At 48.3% G+C, this 25,282-nt stretch overlaps 1 protein-coding gene and 1 long non-coding RNA gene across 3 annotated transcripts in view; one reads left to right on the top strand and one right to left on the bottom strand.

Moving 5' to 3' along the window:
* The window catches only part of CPLX2 (complexin 2), an 81,864-nt gene extending 61,704 nt beyond the window's left edge, over nt 1-20,160 (bottom strand). Inside the window, exons 1-2 of one of the 2 annotated variants that reach the window (XM_032336974.1) lie at nt 19,891-20,160; nt 8,275-8,352 (exon numbers count right to left, since the gene is read on the bottom strand). The gene's annotated coding sequence lies outside the window, so the exon portion shown is untranslated. The remainder of the gene's footprint in view (nt 1-8,274; nt 8,353-19,890) is intronic. The other variant, XM_032336975.1, reaches the window with a different exon arrangement.
* LOC116586689 lies at nt 677-9,398 on the top strand. Its single transcript, XR_004284106.1, has 3 exons — nt 677-856; nt 3,536-3,653; nt 9,351-9,398. It is a non-coding gene; the product is annotated as an uncharacterized LOC116586689 (long non-coding RNA).
* Nucleotides 20,161-25,282: the final 5,122 nt, after the last annotated feature.

Here is a 25,282-nt window from a genome sequence, read left to right on the forward strand (position 1 = left end):
TTCTCTGTCTTCTCTCTGAGAACCAGAATTGGACACATATTCTCTTACCCTGAATGCCTCATTTCTTCATTCTTACTGCACACAGTTCCCCAGACAACTCCTGGGGGCCAAGGCGGTGACTGCTCAGCCAGAGGGAAGAAGTGGGCCAGGCAGCTTTCCCTCAAACCTTAGACCCTGGGGACGTCAGATCCTCTCACCACAAACACCGTGGGAGTGGTCTGAAAGTGGAGTGGGATGCTTGGGGCTGGGAGGGTGAGCGTGCAGTGGTGAGTTTCTTGTCACGAGAAGCATGCAAGTGGAAACTGGCTGACTGCAGTTGGAGGTGCTGCTGGTGGGAGTTTAGACTTAGTCCTTCCAGCCCAATGGGGAAAAAGAAGGAAAAGGACATCAGCTGAGGTTCTGTGTACCAGGCCCTTTACATATGTAATCTCCTAGACTTTGCACAGTCTGGGAGGAAGGTGTTATCATTGTGCCTATTTTAGAGATGAGGAAACTGAGGCCCAGAGGAGTGAAGGGTCTGGCTAGGAATTTGAGTTAGTAGGAAAGAACAGAAAATTGAACCCAGGTCTTTCTGGCTTCCAAGATGGCGCTCTTTCTAGAGCATCTCTAAGATTCTGTGATTCCATTCCGAGGGAACATCTGCTGTTGCATGGCAACATGCAACATGGACCCCAGGCATTAGGGTTTGGGTGGGGGACTGTGGATGTGCCATTGGCTGAGGCTCTGGGCCAGGCTGACAGCAAGGGTCAGGATCTCTGAGTGCACTGGCATTTGATCACAGAAGAGACAGGCCCTGTGAACAGCTGCAGTCCCTCCCAGGTCATCACGGACCTCAGATGAGATGCTAAAAGGCCAGGTGGCGATTTCACTCTAAATGGTTTGCTCATTGGCATTTGACCTCTATTTTCCATCAACTTGATTTTCATTTCCTAATGTTTACTGATTGGAAAAATAAGGAGAGGTGGAAAGCTCAAGTGAATGGAAATCTCTCCTCACTCCCTTCCCATTTTTCCAGATGTCTTGAGTTAAACATACAAATTAAGAGGTGCTTCCATGTGCTGACCATGGAGAGTCCCATGGCTTCCCATGAATGATGGGCCCTGTCTGCTTCTTCCTCCAGCAGCTGGAGTCTATCTATCTGTTGGACCCCGGGGCTCCTCTGTACGACCAGCTGCAGCCCAGGGTCTGTGCTGCGGAGACATGGACTCAGGGATTCCCATGGGCTCCAGCCAGGTTTCTAGCCTCTTGTAGGAAGACAGCTCGCGGGACCAGGTCTGACCAAGGCACCATGAAGGGACCTGACAAATGCCATGTGTAGGCTGAAGTGTTGGAGTGGTTGGGGTCTCTGCTCGCTCTCCTCCCTGGCCACCTAATGGTGCAGCCAACCTGGGTCTCTGAGTCACCACTTGGAAGGAAGCTACCAGAAGAACTGCTTGGCTTCACAGCAGATGTCATGGGAGGGCGACACACCCCTTTGTTGTATTAAGTCAGAGGTTTCTGGATTAATTCCTGGCCATCTTGACAACAGCAGCCCCTCAGCTCCCCTTCCATCGATGCCAGGGTGCATTGAATGTGTCAGGCTCTAGGCGGGGCATTGGTGGAAGGCGTGGTAGGCACCCTTACCCTCTAGGAAGCACAGTTAAAGAGCAGATGGAAACAGCTGAGTTTTTATAATGCAGAGTGTCAGTGCTATGATGGGAGGAAAGAGAGGGTCTGTGGGAATCCAAAGAAAGGGTGGCAAGGCAGAAGGAGGGACAAGTCACAGAAGGCTTCTCAGAGGAGGTGATTTCTTTGCTGGGTTGTGGTGGATGAAGAGAAGTTAGTTCAGGGGTCACAAACTGGTGGTTTGTATTATTTGGTCAACAGAATATTTGAACTGTTTTTCTGGTAGTTAACCATACTTAAAATGGAGGAGTCTCACAAAAAATCTGGATGTGTGGATTTACTTAAAAAAAAAATCAGGATATTGATCAACAAACACTGAGACCATGAGTCTGTGTAGCAACAATGGTCTGGAGCTGGCAGTGACTGCCCCCTTCAACAGATCACCATAGTCCCTTTTGTGGGCTTGATTCTGGCCAGCCCTGCAGACAGTTGGGATTTGCAGCCCTTGAGTGAGTAATCCTTAGTAGACTTCCTCCACCCAGAGATCCTTTTCAGATATGGGGCCAGGGAACAGGCTTATCCAGCTTTCTCCCTCCCTCAGCTCATTAGAGGATCTGGGAGCCCCTTGCTGGAAGTCTGAGGGCCTCCTGTCTTGACTATGGCTGACTACTATCCCTACATCAGGACAGTGACTCTGGTCCAGCCAGTATGGGAGAAAGGAAGCCCCAGGGATGACATGGTCCCCAGGTCCCCCAGTAGACCATGTTGCCTGCTCCTGCCTTGGCTCCTTGTGGTAGACATTCGCTGCTTTTGGTTGCCCAGAATCCACTTCTCCTGGCTTTAGCAACAGTCCCTTGATTTTCTTTTTGAGAATCACCCCTTCCTCAGTATTCAAATCTTGGAGGTAGTCTGATGAAGCTTCATGCTCTCTGCTGGCTGAGAGGAGGACACAGGCCCCAAGCCAGGCCAGCTGGTGCCCCTCCTGGGGCTGTGGGTCATAAGCAGAGTGATACAAGGAGGAACAGACATTGTGGCTGATACATCCCACAGGGGGATCTTGGAAAAATTGGCCTCAGTTTCTGCTACCAGTCCCCTGGTCTGTTGTGGCTCTTGCCCTTTCCTGGGCTTGATCATCAGCCTTCCTTTAGCTTCTAGGTGCTGGTAACCTCTCAGTAACCTCTGTTTCTGTTTGATTGGGGCAGATTTGGTTTCTGTTGTTTGCTACCTACACCCACACACAGCCCTCCTCAAAGGGAGGTGTGAACTGTTTGGGTTCACACTGGATTTCTCTGAATGCCGAGCCAAGCTTGCACGGGCAGCAGAGGCAGGCTTTGCCTTTTCCTCACCCTCAGTTCCTTCCTTCCCCTCTTCTGGAGCCACTGGGTCACCCTTTGCAGTCCCAGCGTCGCCAGAAACCAGAGCACTGGAATTTCTTCCAGACACACTCTCTGGGGGTAGCCTTGACCATCCTGACTGCTGCTGGGCCAGTCGTGATCCCTGGACTCCTCGCTTAGCCTGGAGGCTTTGGGTCACCTGTCCAAGTAGTCTGGCTCCTTAGGATGGGGACTCCTTTGCCTCCCCAGGACGAGACTTGACCTAAGCTGTGGATGAGTTTGGAGACATCTTGCCTGTGGGCCCAGCACGGGCTTTGGGGCGTGGCAGTCCTTGTAGTACTTCTGCCAGACTGGCTTTTCTCTTGGTAAAGACCACCTTTATCTTTTCCCATGCATATATCCTCCTGTACTATTCCTCAGTACTTTACACCAAACAAAAAGAACACACTCACTTTTTAATCTTTAATACGTATATTTCTAAAGGGAACATGAGATCATTCCCATAAGCAAGAAACCTGCATCGTATTCTATAAATGGAAAGTAATGGTAAAAATAAGGACATGGAAAATACAACATTGTTATTTAATTTCAACTAGATACTCTTGCTGGAAAGCTCCTTGTCCAAAAGGAAGATCAGAAAGTGTTACAGAGGCGTTAAGAAGATGCTGACTTCCAATTGAGAATTCCTCCTTAATATAATCAACAGGAAAGGAGGTAACTCTCTCCCAGTTCTACTTAACTTGTGCCTGCATTACTCTTTTTTTTTTTTTTTTTGTGCCTGCATTACTCTTAACATGGCCTCATGGACCAGTGATGGTTGGTGCCCACTCTGGGGAAAGCATTGCTTCCGTAGCCTTGACCTGTTTCCAGATCCTGTGGCTAGCTGCCTGTCCTGACTTGACCTGGCTGCCCACTTGCCCTTGACCGTGGCTCCCCACTTGTACGGACCTCACCGTATTCCAGGATGACCAGGCCTGGGGGCCTAGCTTGTCCCAGTGGATGAGCTTGGTTCTAGGTCCAGCCATCTCAGGGAATTGAGAGAATACAAGAATGAAGTCCTTAGAGCCCTTCTTAAGTGACAGACATGATAGGTATTTTACTCAGATTATCTGAGTTTTCCCCACATTTCAGTCAGTCATCCACCACCTTCATGATTTCTGCCATATCAGTGCTATTCATTTACCTTGCAGTTTTCTTCAAATTGATTTGTCTTTTAAAAGGCTCAGCATTTTATTTTAAAAGGAAATGCCATATTTTCCCCATAAATCAGAGAGTTTGGTGTGCCAGTTACGTTTTTCTATCATGCATCGATTGTGAGGTATTAAAGTAATACGTGTTCATCCATCTACCACCTAAAATCATCCTGCACACACCATCAATCACCCATGTACCAGCCCTTGGGAAATACTGTAACTCCTTAGTTAATTCTCACACGTTTCTGGGAGGATGGTTTATAGGTAAGAACATGGAGGCTCAAAGGATTCCGTTCCTGAAGTCCCACAGGCAGAAAGGCTTGGGGTCGAGATTTGAATCCAGACAGTCTAACTCCAAATGCCAAGGCTTTCAACGCTAGTGCTTTCCAAATGGATTTTTTTTTAAATCCAAAGAATTTGTTAAAAATGAATATGTGTTTGGAAATCCAATATAAAAAGCAGATAAAGTTGGAGCTTTTACAAATTATTTAAATGAGATTGTTGGGTGCAGAGGTTCTTTTATTTTTAGTTTTTTTGAAACTTCTCTTGCCCCAAGCTATCCTACGATGGCCCCTGAGAACCTGTCTCAGAAGCCCAGGACTCTGAGGAATGTTAATCTGAACGACCCTATCTCTCAAGTTCATTTAGTTCCATTTTCCCCATGAGCCAAACTCCTGAGGGGCAACATCTGGGTCTATGTTATCTTTCCTGGCTGGGCATCTCTACCTTGGACCTTCGCCATTTTGAAATCTTGAAATTTTCCATCTTACTATCTTGAAATCTTCCACTGGCATTGTAAGCCTTCCTCTGACCTAATTATTCATTCATCAAACACTGATGTCTAACCTGTACCCAGATTTTTTGATGACACAAGAGGAATAGATGTAGTATCTTTGATGGCCTCCCAAGCCCATGTGGAAGACAGATAGACACAGCCAAATACAGTAAGTGTTGGAGGAGCCCCTGTTCACCCGAGTCTCATTGTCGCCTCAGTTCCTGCCTCTTTCAGGTGGCTGGTTGCATCCTGTATGGAGCAACTCCTGAGATGGAACCAGTGAAGGGACCCCAGGGGTGACAGAGGTCTTCTCTGACTCCCCACTGTGGTTCCTGGGTCACTGTTCCCTTCAAAAACCAATGTCTGATTTAAGTCTGGACTTGGAATCATACCTTACTGAGACCTCCCAACCCTCACTCCAACGGGAAGACCAATTTACAGTTGTGCCGCCACCAGCAATTTGGACCTCTGACTGGCTCCTGACCTCAGCCTGCCTTCTCCCCCTCAAGGCTGCCTATGGCTGCCCCCTGCCCCAACCTAGAGATCTCCCACTGAAATGGGTACACCAAAAGGAGACTCTCTGCCATGAAGAGAAGAATATGTCACTCTGAAATTATGGGAAGATCCTGTGAGAGTTCCAATAAGTTTTAAAGATTTTTAAAGACACTCAACCTTGTGATGCACCCCCACCCCCTCAAAAAAAGCCAAGATTTCTACCCTTTTTCCTCAGCCCTGGCTACAGCCCTGGTTCTCTCCAAGATGCCCCCATCTTTGGAGGGCACTGAGTTCTCCAGAACATCACTGATCTGAGTGTCTCCAGAACATCACTCTTGGGGGTTCCCCAAGAACCCCTTGAGTTCTTGGAAGCTTCTCCCTTGGTAGGTCCTAGAACTGGGTCTATTAGCAAACTCAAAATGAGTCAACTCAAGTCAACTCAGCTGAACTCTACTCAGCTTAACTCAACTCATTTCAACTCAATCCATACTTCCTGTGTGTCTTTTTGCTTACCCTGACCTAGGCTCTAGTTTTAGGAGAGAGGGAATCCAACAATTAATAAGACATAATGTTTACTCTCAAGGAGTTTTCTCTTGGAGAAAAAGCCACCTCTTTCTCTTAGAGAAAAGAGCTCCCTTTTCTGGCCTGGAGACATTCCAACCAGCAGTGTATTCCTGGGGTCCACTCCCCTAGACTTCTCAAACTGCCTGCCTGGGATTGTATGACTTTAAGACTCCAGAATGCAAAGTCAGTTGGTCCCTTACCCTTTAGGATATGATTCATATGGGTCCTGAGTCATTCATGTATTCATAGACTTGCACTGAGCACTTACTATGTGCTAGACACTTTACAGACATTACCTCATCTAATTTCCCCAGCAACCAGTGGGGATACAGAACCAGTACCTGGTCAGTTAAAATTTAACCCAACCCTAATTCCAAAGCCCATGTTCTTTCCATCTTATCCCACTGTCTCTTAGAACAATTGGATAGAATCCATAATAAAGGATATTTAAACAAATACATTCCATATGGAGGGAAAGAGTGGATTAATGAATATTTTATGTAAAGCAAAATCTCACCTGACCAGTTTATTAGAATTCTTGAGAAACGAACTATATAGGGAGATAAAGGGTGACTTTCACAAAAAGTCTTTGTCAAATTTCCATCCCAAAGCCTATTAATAAAATTGATTCATTATAGAATTGGGCAGAGGTGGGTGGTGAGTGGGAGGGAGTCTATTTTTGCATGGATAGAGAACTGGCTTAGAGACAAAAAAGAGAGGGTAGGGATAAATGGGTGCTTTTTCAAATGAAGAACTAGGGTTCCCCAGGAATTGGAGCTGAGTTTGGTCTTATGTAACACCCAAGGCACAGCATTGAGTGTCCAATGTGTGCATTTCCTGCAGTAAGTATAGGGGGTATTACACACCCAAACCAGACTCAGCTCCCCTCCTGGAGAAGCCCAGAGAAAGAAGTGCTCAGCGACACCTCCAAGTTCTCAGAGGACAGGCAGCTCTGGAGGGGCCGAAATGCAAAGACATTGGAGATAAACCAGAAGAGAGTGGCCAGGAAAGGGGAAAGAGCCCCAAGCAGCAAGCAAAAGATCTGAGCTCTAGGACCCATCTGTTACTCATTTGCTGTGTGACACTGGGCAAGGTCCTTCCCTCTCTGGGTCCCAGTTTTCCCTCCTGTACAAGGAAAGCATTGGACTAGATGTCTTGTAAGGGTGTGGTGTTCTGGATGGTGGACAAGGATTTCAAATAGAACCTGATTATGAGAAAGTCTCTATTTCCTGTGGCCAAAATGTCTCCTTCTGTGCCTGCACTGAGATGGGGGACCACTCTCCTTCTGTCTCTCTTATTTGTGAACAGTGAGGATGAGGCAGAGAGCCATGAGGTCTGTGATGCCGGGGCGCAGAGCCCAGCCTGGAATCCCTCAGTGGCATTCATTGCGAGTGACTCAGCGTCATAAATAGCTCCCATCTGGATGAGCAACGATATCTATAGCGATCGAGCGATCTCTATATCCACACACACTCTCTCTGTGCAAATATGTGGCTCACTGTATGCTAAATACGAGGTGGCCTGGAGACGTTCCTCCTCTTAAAAGACTATTTGGTATGAAACTCGAGACTGTTTATTTAAAGAAACAAGTTTACAACTATGCACATTGGATTACTGGTAGTGGGTGGTGGGGAAAAGGCGATGTGGATGAAGGGACGCTGGGTGTGATCCGAGCTTGGGGGCCACTGAGGCCGACCACTCCACCTTCAGCCTTCTGTCTGCAGCAGGAGGGGTAATGGACACCACACATGAGATGTTTGAGATCCTGGGGTTGGGCTACAGGGAGGGGGTACTCTTGAGCTCATCGGTGCAGGAAACCACAGTTAGCAGAAAGAACATAGGAACTGGGGTGACAGGAGAGCCGGGTTCCAGCCCTGCTCTGCCCTGCCATTGATCTTGAACAGTTCATTAATTCACACATTCATTCATCAAGTATGTACCAAGCACAAACAATATGCACAAGCCACATGGGGATACAGACAAGAAAATGTAGGTTGGAATTCAGGCGTAGCCACCTGCCAGCTATAAGTGCTTCCCCAACTCTGTGCTTCAGCTTCCTTGTCTGTAAACTGGGCATAATATCCCCTAAGGTTTAATGCACAAGAAAGTGCTTCTCTGTTGTAAATGGCTCCGACAATGCAAGCTGGACTCACCCCACCACATTGCCCAGTTGATCCACCTCCTTTCCACTTAGGAGTGTTCTGGGGACTCACGGAGGGGGATTGTCCTCATGACCCCCTTCACCGGGGCCCCAACAGAGGGGGCCTAGAACATCACCCATGGGAATGACCCTGGGCAGTACCCTTACCTTTGCTTCTTGGCTGAGCTGAGATGTAGGGAACTTCAGTCAATGAGCAGAGCAGGTACGCCAGGGATGTACAGCTTCCTGGAGGAGGAGACAGGGTGTTCAGGGGTGAGGAGAGACAACTTCTGGGGTAGTTCAGTGGAGTGGCCTGAAAGGGCACTGGACCTGAGGACATGCCCTTGCTTCTCCTGAGGCCACCACAGATCCTCGGGGTTCCAGCAAGGGACTGGGCAGCAAGGGACCCTACCTGGCATCAGACCCAACCCCTAGCCCCACCTCACCCACTCCCCTGATACCAGCTACCTTCTTGGCCACTGGCGTGGGCAAAGCCACTGACCATACTGCTTTCTGGCTTAAATGTGATTTCTGACCCATATCAATGGGCATGGTTTACTGTCACTCATACCTGGATTTGAATTCTGACTTTGGGAAAATCCATGTCGTCTCCCCAAGCCTCAGTTTCCTTATGTGTAAAATGAGGCTACTAACAGCCCCGATCTCAGCCCTGATTAATGATGACAACAAGCCTTGTTATAACCGTTGTTGTTCGTGTTGACTATCTATGATGATGTCTATTATCTTGTGGCCCCTCAAATTTTAGTTACCTTCTCCGGCTTTCTCCTAGCAAGTGCAAGGCATTCCTGAAAAGGCAAGGGCTCATTCTATGACTTTGTCTCTGGAGCCGTGCACAAGTCCTGACAGAAAGTGGCCACCCAGTAAACCTCTATTGACTAAACAATGCTCCACAAGTTTGTTGGGTTTGCCTTCACAAAGTTAGGGTTAGTGAGGTTGATTTTCTCCCATTTAACAGAGGAGAGCACAGGTGCAGACAGGGCAGCTCACCTGCTCTGCTTCCCACAGGGGCAAGTGTGAACCAGATGAAAACCCACAGTCCCCACTCTGCCTCCTCCCCCCACCCCAGCCCTGTAGTCAGGGCCTCTCCTGGCTGGACACCAAAGCCCCACAACCTCACACGCCCGCGTCCAAGCTGGTGCCACCTCCTCCATGTTTTCCTTCCTCCTGTAACCACCGTCCTGCTGCCACTCAAGAAAGGGGACATTCTGGTGTCCCCTTTCCAGAGATGAGAACGGAGGAAGTGCCCTGGATGATAGACACCGTTTCCAATCGATCTGCTGACTTAAGCGCCTTTCTGGGACTGGCAGTCTTCTGGGACCATCCTGGGATCACGGCACCTCACCCCACGGCCTCTGCGCCTCCAAGGCACTCTTACCTCCTCCTGCAACCTCCTCCCGCCCCAGGCCTGCCACTGGACTCGGAGCTGAGCGAGGCACAGGCCAATTCCCCAGAGCCCGGCACTTAGCAAGACTTGATAAGTATCTGTTGGGTGAGTGAATGAACAAGTAAACAGTGGCTGAATGACTGTGTCGGCCGTGTTCTAAATGCTGGGGACGCCGCAGGGAAGAGGGCAAGCCTGCTCCAGCTCTCAGGGAGCTGACAGTATTTGAATTTAAAACCAACAACTGGATTGGAAAGAGGGCAGATGTTACCGTTCCCTGACAGGCTACGTGGGGAAGTGGGGATGGAGAGTTGGCAAGCCCACTGACTGCCCGGGGAGTACCTTGGAGCCGAAGGTGGCCTCCCTGGCCTCAGGCAGGGCCATCTGTGCCCCGAGTGGGGAAGCTGACCTTTAAGAAGGGCAGGGAAGAACGCCGGTGCAATTATGTATTTAACGCCTACCTACTGCTGGGTCCACAGCTAGCACTCTGCCCGGCACGGAGCGGATACTTTAACTTTTGTTCTGTGAAGGAAGCCATTTGTTCAATGGGTGGGCCAAGTGTGTTGGGATGACTCAGGTCTAGGGGCTGGCGGGACTCCAGAATGCTAACTCTCAGAATTATTATGACATCCACTTGAATGTGGCTCCACTGTACTCGGAGCCCACTTACATGGCTGTTACTCTTCCCCCCATGCCGTGAGGACACCGCACACACACGTGTTAGTGAGCATGCTAGGCTGGGCACCAGCGGCATTCATATAAGCTATGGGGCAACAGCAGCACTTCCGGGGTATCTGTGATGTGCTGGGCCCCTCATGTCCACACTGCCTGGCAAGGCCAGCGTCACCATCCCCATCACACACAGGACAGCACGGATGCTCAGAGGAGGCTTGATTTTGCACAGTTGGAAACTAGGTCTCTCTCTAGGAGTGAGATGTACAAAGCTCATAGTCGAATGGGGACCCCAACAGTAATGAGGATCATTAAAATCCAGTGTGACACCCCCAGAAATGCATCTTTGTCAGAGATGCCTCTCTGCCAGGAGGCATCAGGGAGGGCTTCCCTGAGAAGATGAGCCTAAGAGCTGAGGCTTAGAGGACAGAGGAGAAGGAAGGGCTATGCAGGCAGAGGGAGCAGCATCTGCAAAGCTGTGGATGGAGCGTGGTCCCCCTTGGAAGAATGTGGTTGGGCCAGACCCTTGACCAGAAAGATGAAGCTGGGAGGTTGTTGGGGCCAGTTATAAGGAGCTTCATTGAGGCTGGAGGATGACGGAGCTTGGCTTCGAGCTCCTTCCAGGGGCAGGCGCAAGACTGGGGGAAATGGGAGGCTAGGTAGCAGGACCTGTGCTTGATGAGGTAGGGGGTAGAGGGATATTCGGACTCTGCCTCCTGACCTGGGGGTGATGCGTGGCGATGGAGAGTCCCTGAGGGTCAGCTCAGCCATTGGCTGAGCCACCCTGTGGAGCTGGAGTTCTCCCCCAGCCAAGAAGATCACTGTGGCAGGTCCTAGTCTCTGCCCCAGCTCCAGCCCCAGCAAAGCCCTCCTCTGCCACCTGGCTGCTCCCAAACTGTGTCCTAGCAACCTCACAGCCCTCACCTTGGCAACGCCAGCTTCTGCACTCTCTTCCTGATTGGGCTGGAAAGGAAGGTGGAGCTAGAATGCCTCCTGTCTACTAGACCTGCTCAGAGAACCAGCCTGGGCCACCTACAGCCTGCAGCCCTGGGTTCATCAGGTGGAGTCTGGCCAATCAGATGCAGAACATGGGTCTGGATGCAGGACAGGAGTCTGGACTCGCAGCCTTGTGAGCTGGGTTCTGACCCAGGGCTGAGGCTTCGTCTGAGTGACCTTGGACAAGTCTCTTCCCCTCCCTGGGCCTCAGGTCTTCCCTTTTGTAAAATAGGGAGGTTGAATAACACCATCTCTGGAGTCTAATATTACCTTATTCCATTTTTGACCTTTTCCCATGGTTATTGGTTGGATGCTCTGTTGCTGGTATGGATTTTAGTGTCAGACTCTAGGAATTTAAATCCTAGTTTGCAGGGCACCTGGGTAAGTCAGGTAAGCATCCAAGAAACTCTTGGTTTCTGCTCAGGTCATGATCTCAGGGTCATGAGATCGAGCTTTGCATGGGGCTCTGTGCTCAATGGGAAGTCTGCTTCACTCCCCCTCTCTCCCTCTCCTTCTGCTCCTCCCTACCCCCACTCATGTTTTCTTTCTCTCTCTCTCAAATTAATTTTAAAAAGTCCTGCTTTGCTTGGCCAAATCACTCTACCTCTCAGAGCCTAGGTTTTTTTTTTTTCCTCTTTGTAAAATGAATGTATTTCATGCCATCTCACCCAGGGGGTACGAGAACAGTCAGTTGAAATGGTATACATGAAAGTGCTTTATAAGTGGCAAAGAGCTATGCGAGCGTAACCTATTTCATCACAGGGGCTGTGCTCAGTAACCATTTACTGAATGCGCTCTTCCCCTCTCACCAGAAACAGCAGCAGCAAGCCTTTACTGAACACTTACTATGTGCCAAGCATTGTACTGAGGTTTTACTCACGTTATTTTATTTTCACCGCAACCATGTAAGGTATTTGCTACTTTTATTCCCATTTTCCAGATGAACAAAGAAGGGCCGATATGCTTTTGTATAGAAGGAGCTCAGCCAGATTCCCTGGCTTTAAAACTTGACCGTTTAAAATTTAATGAGGTAGCCTCCTCAGATCTCCTCTCTGTGTCTCAGGTTTTTCCTCTTGCCCAAAGTCAGGCTCTCACTCAGGGTTTGGTGGGCAAAGGGGCAGCTCTCTCATTTATTGAGCATCTCTTCAAAGTGCCAAGAATTGACCAGCTTCTCAGGCTTTTCCCTGCATGTCAGTCCCTTGCAGGGGGATGGTGCGGGAGTGTTGTGGGGGAATGGGACGTGTCTCATTAAAATGCAGATTCTGATTCTGTGGGTCTGAGATGCATTTGAGACTGGACATTTCTAATGCATTCCTAGGAGATGCTGATGTTGCTGGTCCAGAGACCACACTTTGAGTAGCCAGGTGCTAGAGGATTTCAAATATTATCTTCTTGAATCCTGGGGACTAAGTCTTTTTAGCCCAGAGTCACAGATGGGGCAACTGAGGCTCAGGATGCAATGTACCTAACTCAGGTTCCCAGCGCATATAAGGGGTGACTTTGAACTTCGGTCTGCCTGGGAGTATGCAGTGCCAGGGGTTATGTGCCAAGCCCTACTTCCTGGTTGTGTGGTCCCTGCTTGGGCTTCTGTCTCCACAGCCAAGGCAGAGAGTCCCTGAGGTGCCTATTAGGACCCGTTTCGTATTTTCAGTTTGTCACAAGTAGACCAGTTTTGGGTGCTGCCTTCCAGCGGGAACAGGGCCCTGGCCCAGGGTGTGTCTTTGCCATTGAGTGGACATCTCAGGATCAGGATGAGATCCTACATATGTGTGACTCACCTATTGGTCCTACCCTTGGCCTGGCTCTTTTGGAATCCTGTCCTTATTCATCATGGATCTTGGGGACACTAATTTTGTTTTTTTAAAATATTGCACAACATGTTATTGACTTTGATGCCTGAGATTTTTAGCCTCCCTTTACATTTTGCACCTGAGAAGGGTGCTTCTTACCCTCACCTTGCCCCAGTCTTGGCCCAGCCCTATGTCTTCTCCTGCCCCTCCTGCTTCATGGCATTAGGATGGTGCCTGCAAGGCCCTGCAGTGCCCACCCAGCAGCCAGCCAGCCAATGCATTTATTTCCCAGCAGGGGAATCCATCACTTGGCTTGCCTTTTGGCTGACCTGATCTAGCGATGGCAGCAGGAACTGTGGGCCTGGGTGATCACTCTTATGGGGGCTTTGCCCTTACCAGTGAGGAGAGGGAGAGAAGGGACTTTACTGCAGTTTAAATTATGCCATCTGTCTGTTTCACCCGGTATTCAAGGCCTTGCCTGCTCTGGCTCCTGTTAACCAGTCTGTCCTTATCTCTGCCATCCCCTCCCTCCTTCCCTCCTTCCTTCACTGCAGCTCTTGTCATGCAACTTTGTCAGGTTTCTTCCTCAGGACCTTTGCACTTTCTACCTGCATACTTGTCCCATGGCCAGCTGCTTCTCCCAGTCCAGATGTCAGCTTCAATGCCTGTTCCTTTAAGTCCTACCTGTCTTACACAAACAGCCCCAACCTCCTTGGCACACCCTTCTTTTATTTCTTTGCTAGCACTTACGTAACTTGGTGAAATTATTTTAGTGTTTACTTGCTTTTTCCCCACTAGAACGTGAGCTCCGGGAGAGCATGGACCTTGTCTTGTCTGTCTTCTTCTTCATTGTCTTTCCAGATCTCAAACAGTTATTGGCTTGTTGTAGGTGTTCAGTGAGCATTGAGGCATCAGTGAGCCATACCCTGGGCTGGAGTTTCCACACTTGAGAAATGGGATGCTAACCCGAACCCCCCTGGTCAGGATCAAAAGCAAAATGACCCAGTTTGGGGCCAGTGATACTATCCCTGAGTTTAGCTGATGAACTTGAAGCTCAGAGAAAGATGGGACTTGTCCCAAGTCACTGGCCAGGAAATGCGTGGGCTGGGGCTCTCTCCAGTTTGGAGAAGCGCCTGGCCGCAAGCCCCGCCTGGAGCAGGCATTCAGAAACGGGATGGCTGGATCTGAGTTCCTCAGAGTCTCTTGCCATCTGCTGCTTGAACTGCAAGACCCGCCTTGCCGGCCAGGCTGTCACAGCTTCCGGACGAGTCAGAGACGGGAATTCTAAGGGCAGTTTTCTTGCGGAACACAAAGGCCTGCCTCTTGCAAATGTGGAGATACATTTTCTCCGCGTTGGCAATTACGACGCTGGACGTCTGGGGAACGTTTTTCATCTTCCAGGCACTTCACCAAGATTAACTTCTGAACCTATGCAGCAATGCTTGTTGCAACTTGAGTGGGTGTCTGGGGCAGTGTGGGCGGCAGTGTCTTCTGTCATAGGAGGAGCTGGGGTTTAGAGGGCTCAAGGCCCCCGAGTCAACATCTCTAGGAGTTTGGTTGATTTTCCCGAGAGCAGTTTCTCCACTGTCGGAAATGCACTGACCTTCTTGAGGATTCAAGGATTCTGACTTTCTCTGCGTGATTTGGCTGTTGATTTAAAAGCATTTTCCACAAATCCTTACTGAGTTTCCTAGGTATCCTTCTCACCCTGAGTGTGCAACAGGGGGACAAAATATATACTGCCCTTACCCTTCTATGGTACTGAACCAGCAGGGGAGACCGAAGACAGTGTCTGGCCCGTAACTGGCTGTGTGACTGTGGATAGGTCTCTCTCCCTCTCAAGACCATTGGGTTTAGCTTTCTTCCCCCCCCAGACCCCTGCTTAAAGGCTTCTGATGGTCCCCTGTTGCTTACAGAGAAGGTGGGCATCTCTGGCCCAGCCTTCAAGGTCCCTGAGAGCTGGGCTCTATTTGACCTTTTCCAGCACAGGCTCCTGCTCGCCAGCTTCCATTTGCTCTGTTTTTATTTAACCAACACTGATATTTCACTTTCTAGGTGCTTTGCAGGCACTGTCTAAATGCTTCACAGCATTCAACTTGCTCTATCCTCACAGAACTCCTTTGTGATTCTTGCCATCACCATTTTCAAGATGAGGACCCCGGGACACAGAGTAGTTAAGTTGAGTGTGTCCACAGAGCTACTAAATGGTGTGGCTGGGATTGGAACCCCGGCAGCCTGGCTCCCAGCTCGTGCACTCCACTGCTGCTAGGTGACCTTCCTCTGTCCTCAGCACCAGTCCTACTCTCTCCTTCCCTAGGTGCACTCCAACAGCCATTGCCCACTTTCACAAAGCCCTCCCTGATGCCTCCCAGGCTGAATGGGTTCTTCTTAGCTCTGTGTCCCTACAATGCCTTGCACATCCCTCACCATGGCAGCTCTTCCCACAGTTTCGTGTCCTGTCACCTCTACTGGATGCAGGGGCCTTCTCTTTCTGCTCTGTACCCGGTCCAGTGTGTTCCTAGAATCCATTCTCCATGCAACGACCAGAGGCATGTTTTTAAAGCAAAATCCGTTTGTATCACTCTCCTGCTTAAAATCATCCAGTGACAATCTATTGCATTTAGAATAAAATCCCAAATCTTGACTGTGGCTTAGAAGGCTCTGCGTGAGGGACTGGTCCCTGCACCCTCTCCACCCTCCTCTGCTGCTACTTTGCCCTTTGATCCCTGCTCCAGCCACACTGGCCTCCTGTCTATCCCCAAAGAGACCAGGCTCACATTTAGGGCCTTCTCCCGAGCTCTTTCCTTTGTCTGGAACGTGTGACCCCACATCTTCCCATGACTGACTTCTTGTTATTGGGGTCTGAGTGTCACGTTGCCATTTCAGACAGACTCCCCTTATTTGTCTGTCTGTCTGTCTGTCTGCCTACATGTTTTCATATTTACTTTTTAGTTGTTATTAATGACTGTGTCTCCTGCAAGTTTGTAAGCAGGGAGCAGGGAGCAGGGATCTGAGATTTCTTATTCTGTAGCTGGGAACATACCTGACACAGAATGGCCACTCAGTGAGTAAATGTTGGAGGAAGAATAAAAGCTCACCAAGGTCCCTTCAGATTCAGTCCTACCTACTGCAATTCAACTAAGGCCTGGGTAGTATAACATAATACAGCTTGCCCCTTATCTCTGAAAGTAGAGTGTTCTTATGAAACCTTTTGTAAATCAAGATGGTGCAAAGCAAAGAAGCAATTACCATTTGGTAAAAGTGAAATCCTCTTAAAATTTCTTTTGGTTAGTGAAAGGACCTACTTATGTAGGTCTTCTATAAAAGTGATGTGATAAAAAGCAAACTTTTGTATAGTGGGGAAAACCTGTATCATCATAATAAAATATAATATAATAATGTAATATATGTATTATAATATATCTGAATTGGTCTCATCTCAGGCTAAAAGCTGGGATAATTTCACTGGAATGAAAGCTGGAATTCACCATCTTTATCATCCTTCTATGTCTCGCCTGCAGTCATACTCCCAGAAGTGAGGCAATTTTATTAACCATTCTCTGCTGACTTCTCTTCGCCAGGGATGCCTAGAAACCCTGAGACATGCTTTAATTTGTCCACCCAAGACTCAGGGAGACTTGTGAGATTCTGCCTTCCCTATGTTGCAGCAGGGATGTTCTTGAAAAAGCAAAATGCTGACTTGTGAAGTGCCTAGAACCTAATGGGAGCACACATACCCATTACATACATCACATTTCATCAGTTAATGGGAGAGACTTCATGCTTCAGAAAGGGACAAGAGCTCTGAGTCCTTCCAGGACCTGGGCCAGACACATCTCGTACCTCTGAGGAATGGCAGTCCGTAGCCGAGAGGGATGTGCAGTCCAATTTGGAACAAATGGAAAAAGCGAAGCTTCACATGCATCTGGTTAAGATGAACAGAGAGGGCAAAAGTGGCCGAAATGAGGTCTGGGTGTTTGATCACAGATATTCTCTAATGAGAACCAAGGGACAAGGCAGGAGATACACACAGTGGTCAGAATATAGGTACCCCCCACCATAGACTTTCTTCAGAATGAAATGGAAGGGAAATGTGTCAAGGTGTCTCAAAGACCATACATTGTCATCCTCTTGAGAACCAGAAAGGACATTTCTTGCCCTACTTTCCCCCCTCTCCTTCTAGCTCTTTGAGTTTGGGAAGGAAATGACATCCCAAGTTTACGGGCTGAGAAACTCTGAGACCTGATCTATCAGGCAGAATGGTGAACTGACAAGAACTCTTGATTATGAGTTCAAAGGTCATGGCTCTGGTCTCAGCACTGTGGCACTCTATGTAAATTCCTCTGTTCTGACCTTTTTCTTCCTCATCTGTAAAATGTGGCTGTTGGGTTTGGCGATTTCCAGTTCAAGGATTTCCATGACTTCAAGCCTTCTGACTGTATAAGCTAATGGTTCAGATTAGTTTGAAAGGGAAGCTCTTACTTTTGTCTTTTTCTTGATGAGGGCTTATTTGTGTTTTGGTCAGCCTTGCAAATAGTTACTGTCCTCTGGTCACAGTGTAGGTTGTGGAGATAAACAATTCTGGCTTGATAAAATCTGTTGAGGCTGATGTATCCTCCATTTTTTCCGATTCTCTAATAATGCACATGGCTCATTACCATAGGGTCAAACTCTCTCAAAACTTTCCGCTAAGGACAGGAATGTTCAGAACAGATTGTGGAAGGAAAGTCATAGTTTGAGTTAAAGGCTTCTAAGGTAGAACAGCATTTGAATGGCAGGGTGTTGTTGTTGATGATAAAATCTTTCTGCACTAAATGATATGATGTCTTGGGTTTGCTTCAAAATAAGTCTGTGTGTGTGTGTGTGTGTGTGAGTGTGATGAGAGTGGGTGTGGGTATAGATGAAACAAAATTGGCCAACTGTTGAAGCTTGATGATGGGTATGTGGGGGGTTTATTATACTATTCTTTCTATTTTTTTTTTTTAAATAGGGTTGAAATATTTCATCATAGAAGGCCCTTTGGAGACTGGCTCCAGCTTTTCCCTCTACTCTCATTTCACAGCCCGCATCTTGTGGACTCTCCAGCATAGTGACATCACCCTGGTGGCTCTGATCTCACACTTTTTGGCCTTTTCACACAGTTCCATCTGTTTGAGGTACCTTTCCCCTTCTCCCCCCACGGCTCACCACTCCTGCCTCTGCGATCCCATCACCTTGTATACTCACCTTGATTATAGCACTTATCACATCGTATCACAACGATCTCTTTTCTGCTTCCTCTGCTGGACTGTGCCCTCCCCAGGACACTTCTCTGTCTCCCCAGTGCACAGCCAGTGCACATAAGAGATCTTCAGTGCATGTTTACAGAGGGAATAATAGCAGAAATGATAGCTCGTTGTTTTGAGCACTTATTGTGTGCCAGACCCTGCCCTAAGCTCATTATATAGGCATTTCATTAAATCCTCACCACAAGTGGGTACTATTAACCTGTCTTCTCATCACTCTCCCAAGGTTACATGCTAGTAAGTGACAGAGCTGAGATTTGGCCTCAGAGTGGAAACAACTCTGCTCTTCTCCCTGCATCTGGGGTTTTAAAACACTTCTCTGTGAATACCATAACAGGCCCAGGCTTTGGGGTGCCTGAGCTTCAGACCCGTTTCTGCTGAGTGACCTTGGGCAAATCATCTCTGCCCCCTATGCCAACTCCCCGGTAGACTACCAGTGATTGAGAGGGTCACGTGAGGCAAGGGCCCTCCCAGCTTCGCTCGAAGAGAAAAGGTTTCCTCTTACACATTTGGTTTTCTGCCGCGGAGCTGGCTTCCCAATTTGGGAACCTCCCAGCTTCTCATGCTCCCTCAACCTCTTTTCTTACTAATTGCAGCCTCCCCAGCCAAGTCGCCGTTCACAACCTGCTGCCGGGGTTCCTCCCTTCCCCCTTCCTTCCTCTTCGGCAACGTTCCGGAGGTGGGGGCGGAACCCTGGGCGGGAGGGAGGGGAAAGCAAGTAGCTGCCCGGTTCCTGAGGCTTCCCGGCGGTTTCTCGGCCCCCTCCCCCCACGGAAACTCAGCCTCACACTTTCTAGGGATGTTCCAGGGACAGCCTGAGTCAGTGATTGCAGCTGTCAGCCTCGGGCATCTGTGTTAGGCTCTCCGAAGGAAGTCCGTGGTCCTGAGCTGGGGTGGAAGTGGGGGCCTGGAGGGAAGAGGGGGCAGAGCACTCCTCCCTTCTAGCCTAGGCCCAGCCCGCCCCACTGGACTCCAAGACCCTTCTGTGCCTGTCTCCCCTTCCTTTCTCTTTCTGACTTCCAGCTGGGACCCGCCATTGCATGGCCAGGCCTTGGTAAACTGCAGACCCAAGCCAGAGACGCACGATTGTGACTGGGCTCCCCTCCCCAGCTCGCCCCAGACACTGCTCTGGGGAAGCCGACATCCCCGATCGATGCAACCACCCACCCCCGAAGAACGCGGGAGGCCCCAGCCCCTCGGCTTTGTTCGCGGCTCGCCAGAAAGCAGGCGGCAGGCAACAGCTGCCTGCCGCCGCGGTGTTGACGCCGGGAGCGGAGTCCGCGGGGACGAGGGACTGTCCTCGGAGGCCGTGGCACTGAACCCGGACCCAACGAGGAGAGGAGCCGGCGGACGGCCGCTGTCTGCCAGTGCAGTTCTGACCCGGAGAGAGGAGCCTCCCGGGCGCGGGAGCTGTCCCCGAGGTGGTGCTGAAGCGAGAAGGAGCCCGTGGCGCCCTCCGCCTCTCCCCGGAAGAGCCGGTGGCGGATGAGAGCTACCGGGAGAAGGAAGGAGGGCCGGAGGAAGCCACCCTCGGGGAGCTCGGCGGCGCGGGGCCTATGGCTAGGGTCTCTCCGGCGAACCTGCTCCAGCGGAGGAGGTGGCGGCTCAGCAACAGCGAGCGAGCGTGCGTTCTACGAACCTGTTGGAGGCTGCAGCTCCTCCGCGGCCGACCAGGGCGCCCGGGACCGAGATTCTGGCGCGCGTCTCCTTCCCCTTTTCTGCACTCCTCCGCGGAGGCGCTCCCTCCTGCCTGGGCTAGCACACGTGCGCGCAGGGGGCGCCCAGCCCCTCTTTGGTCCGCCCCGAGTGTCAGCCAAGCTGCAGGGCACAAAGCTGAGAGGCCTCCCCCAAGGGCAGACCCGCTCCCAGGGAGACCCAAGCTTCCTGAGATAGGAGGCGGGGGCTGGCGACGGGGACGGGAGAGGGCGCCAGCAGTGAAACCAAGAGGAGACAGGGGGGGAGCTCCCCGTAGAGTCAGTTCTGCCCTGAAGTTTGGGAACACAGTGTCCTGTTGCTTAGAGGACAAAGGGCAGCCTGCCTTGGAAGTCTACTCTCTCACCCCAACCCTCAATTCCATGACCAACAACCACATGCAGGTCTTTGACTTGCACTGTTGAGTGCCTCTTAAATCTCATTCAAGTCTATTATCTACTATGCCCTAAAGAGAGCTTTCAAACCCGTCCATATATACAGTGTATCCATAATAAAATGCAAACTCTTGTGTGTGGCACTGAAGGTCCTTCACCAGCAAGACTCAGGGTCTCCTTTCTGGGTGTGTTCCCACGGGAATAGATAACCACTCATTCTGAACAGGTTCACCCCAGTGCCTTAGCATCTGCTGCTCCCTTTGGCTGGAACATTCTTTCCCTTTACTATTTACACTTTATTTGCAAGTTAAAGTGTCCTCATTCTCAGTGAGAACTTCCTGATCCCTAAGGCACAGTCAATCACTCCCTCCTTAAGCTCCCTCAGCCTTTACATCCCTCTAGACTTTTTCTCATATTGTATTATAATTACTTATGCATCTATATTCTCAGTTACCAGGCTCATAAAAACTGGTTCCATATTTTATTTTTCTTTGTATCTCCATCTCCTAGCACATTGACTGACACACAAGAGGTTTGTTTGTTTGTTTGTTTTTTTAAAAAAGCTTTTATTTATTTATTTGCAGAGAAAGCTAGAGAGAGCAAGAGAGAGTGCACAAGCAGGGAAAGCAGCAGGCAGAGGGAGAAGCATGTTTCCCTACTGAGCAAAGAGCCTGATGCCGGACTCTGGGATCCTGGGATCATGACCAGAGCTGAAGGTAGGCATTTGACCTACTGAGCTACCCAGGTATCTCCTCACAAGAACTGTTGAATTGTGTCTGCTGAATGTATGCACATATGAGAAGTACAATTCAAAGTAACTTCCTTTCCCTTGATCATTTCTGTCATTCTCTCTCTCCTTTAATCACAGCCTGTAAAGGCTCACATGGTGGCCTCCCTTTCTACCCCTCCTGCCTCACACCACCAACTCTCTCCTAACTCAATAATTCCACCTTCAGTAACCTCCATTTCGTACCAAGTTGCTTTAAACATTTTTTTTTCCTGTTTCTCTGCTTGGAACTCTTTTAATCTTGATCTTCACATGGTTAAATCCTTCTTGTCTTTGGGATTTGGGCTCAAATATCACCTCTGCAAAAGACCTTCGGCCACTTTATACAGTGTTCACTCCCCCAAATGCTCTATAACATTTTCTATTTCATTTTTCTTAGTAATTATTATTCTCTGAAATGATTTTTATTTATAGATTTACTTGTTTATCATCAGCTTTCCCTCAACTAGCATTAGAACTCTACTGGGGCAAGGATCACATCCGTCTGGCTTGCTGCAGTGTTCTCAGTGGCTGGCACTCTGGGAGGAACTCACCTCCCACCAGGGGATCCATAGTCCCTCTCTCCTTGGAAAGACTGGAGCTACTGTGCAGGTCTTTGTGGGATCTTCTGTTCAGTATAAATTGAGTAAGAATGTTTCAGGATAAAGGATCACACTGATACTCCATGGGATGAGAAAGAAGAGGAAATGGAGGGTCACAGACACTTTTACTGTGAGATGACAGCCCCTTCTTGTCCTGGATGACATAACTATAATGACAATCAGCTCACAGCACACAGAACACTTTCACATCCATAATCTCATTTGGTATTCATAACAGCCTTGTCTGGTAAGAACTATTCTCCCCAACACTGAAAATCTGAGGCCACATGAGGCAGACAGACTTGACCAAGACTGCACAGATTGCAAATGATGATGCTTTTCCCAGAACTGTGCAATGTGCAGAGCATCTAAACTAAGACATGCCTCCTGCATTCCAGGGTTTCACATTAGTGAGAGACACAGGCCCATAAACAATGCTTCATAATACAATTTGATTCTCCAACTCAGAGATGGGGGTGGGGGTGGGGAAGAAATGGGTTTGTTTCCTGGGGCAGAATAAACCAAAATTCTTTCAATGACCATTACAATTTGTTCAACACTGCCTAGGTGCCAGGTACTGTACTATTTTATGTACTTTGTCACAATGGACCATTCCTGCCTATTTCTATCTAGCTTTATGCAGTTAACAAAACCTTAAGAAGCTTAAGTAACATGGCCAAGGTCATGAGGTGGGTAAAGAGTGAAGCTTGGACTTAACCTGAGTTTGCTTGACTTGAGCCCTGAGTTCTTAGCAATTATGCACCCCAGACATACTGAATCGCCATGACTGGTGAACAGCGTTGGCCCAAGATTCAAAGATGATTCTTAGGCTATTCAGTTACATCTTAAGGCCTACTGAGAAACAACCATATAGAGAATGCTTCAAAAGGACATGAGGGAGGGATGAACCTACCTGTGGGGTAGAGTTATGGGAAGTCGAGATTGGCTCTTGAAGGAGAAAGTGGGAGTTTCCAGGCAGACAGTAGATGAAGAATGTTTCAGACAGAGGAATATTCAAGGGCCTTGGGTTGTGGAAATAAGGGGAATGCTAGTGTTTTGGATGTGGATGGAGTTTAAGGCCGATAGAAGGGAAAGGGCCTGGGAAGAGAGGCTGGAATCCAGGCTGGCCTTGGCTTATGCCTTTATCCTGTAGGCAGCAGAGAGCCACATCGACAGGCTAGAGCAATGCATCATACTTGCCATCATTATCTTGATCTTCCTCCAGTAGCACCATTGGATCAGTTCTTTACAATTTGTAAAGTGCTTTCTACTCACGGAAGTATCACTCTGGAGTCATGTGGACCCAAATCTTCATGAGGGCATCATACCTGTGTGTTCATTGGTATTGTTCCCTAGCACCTAGTAATGACCCTGGAACAATGTGGGTGCTCAGTAAGTATTTGTTGTTGGGGGACAAGTTGGAGGAGTTTAGAGCTTGGTTTAAAGCCTGCTTCAATAATTAAGTAAGAGAGAAGTGATGAGAAGCATCACTGAAACCAAGAGCAGAATTCTTTGACTCCTGATTCTGGAAAATCAACACCTATGGCCCTCTACATTGGAGCACCTTGGGGAAGCTGGATTTTAGCCCTCCAAAATGGTCCTGAATAATTGCAACAATTTTTCTCTCTAACATACAGAAAAGCATTTTGGCACCTAGGTGGCCAACACCCAGCCAAGCCAAGCTTTCCTCTGTTCTATGCACTTCATGTCTTTTGGCTCCTGGATTTTTGTCCCAATGGTCTCTATTATGTGGCAATAACATTATATGCCATCATTTGTTTCAGTGTTTTTAGGGGCAATCACCATGCTAATGAAACTCAGTCTTGGCTCAAGAACCAAAATCCACCTTCTGTTTCTCCACCCCTCTGGGAAGTCCACATGGACCCTGATATGGCTAACTTACAGATGCCTGACTTGCATCAGGCTCTTTTAAAGCTCTTGACATATATTAACTCTATGAAGAGGGTATGACTCTTATCCCTGCTTTACAAATAAAGACAAAAGAAGAGACTTGCCCAAGGTCGCATGCTGACAGAGGCAGGTTTAAACCTTGACTGTTCAACTTGAGACTGCAGGCTTCAGTAGTATCCCCGACTACCACCTGGATAAAATCTTCCCATTCTGTTTCCTCTCAGACCTGTGTAAGCCTGGAGAAATAACTTAATCTCTGAGAGCCTCTGTTTCTTTTTCTGTAAAATGAGATAAAAATAGCTATCCAGGAATTTTGCTGGGGGAAATAGATGAGGTCACATGTGAATGTGTCTATCTGGTGTTGCTTCTTTTCTTGGTCTTCCTCATCTGGACCAGTGGTTCTACATCTGCCCAGATGCATGGGCCACAAACCTAGGGGCCAGTGTAGAATTCTTCCCTTCTTTCCGCATCCAATCCATCGACAAATCATTGAAGCTCTTCCACCAAAATACATCCCAATTTAGTCTACTTCTCTCCCTCTTCACCACATCCCTCTCCTCCATGCCATCATTATCTCCTATCTGAACTACTACAATTTCTTAAAAGATCTCTTTGCTTCCATTCTTGCTCTCCAAGGTGATTTTTAAAATATGTATCTTATACAGAAGAGAACACAAATCATATAAACAGTTCAATTAATGATCACAAAGTGAGCACGACTATGCAATCAGCACCCAGACAGTGAAACGGAACATTATGAGTTCCCATGGCATCCCATTTGTTAGCCCCTTACTCCTCCCCAAAGGCAAATGCGGCTCTGACTTCTGCCACTATAGAGAAATGCTACTGACTTATGAAATCATATGGTATGTATTCTTTTGTGTTTAGCTTCTTTTGCTTGATATCATGTTGGTGAGATTCATTCATGCTATTGCCTGTGTTTGTGGTGTCTTACTTTTCATCACTGTCTAGTATTCTACTCTATGACTATCTCTCAATTTACTGATGGGTTTTGGGGTTGTTTCTAAATTTTGTATCGATCTTTTGATACATATATATAAGGATTTGTGTTGGGTGCATTCCTGGGAGTGGAATAAATGGGTAAGGTGGGCATACATCCAGCTTTAGGAGACACTTTCAATCAGTTCTTCAGTTTGCAAACTCATCAGCTGGGTATGAGAGTTCTCGTTGCTCTATGGCCTCATCAACACTTGGTATTGTCAATTTTTACTTCTAGCCACTCTATGTATGTAGTGAGTACATACTGGTTTTAACTGATGGCTAATGAAGTACTTTTCCACAGGTCTAATGACTATTTGGAAAACTTCTTTTGTGAAGTGTCTGCTGATGCCTTTTATCAATTTTTTTATTTTGATGACTGTTACCTTCTTATTGATTTGTGGGAGTTCTTTATATATTCTATGTAGGAATCCCTTGAAACTATATATATATATAACACATATGCATATTATATATATATATAACATATGCATATAATATATATATTTTAAGATTTTATTTATTTATTTGGCAGAGGGAGAGACAGTGAGAGACGAACACAACCAGGGAGGGTAGGAGAGGGAGAAGCAGGCTTCCTGCCAAGCAGGGAGCCTGATGTGGGGCTTGATTCCAGGACCCTGGGATCATGACCTGAGCCGAAAGCAG

Source organism: Mustela erminea, chromosome 3 (assembly GCF_009829155.1).
Source record: "Mustela erminea isolate mMusErm1 chromosome 3, mMusErm1.Pri, whole genome shotgun sequence".
NCBI lineage: Eukaryota > Metazoa > Chordata > Mammalia > Carnivora > Mustelidae > Mustela > Mustela erminea.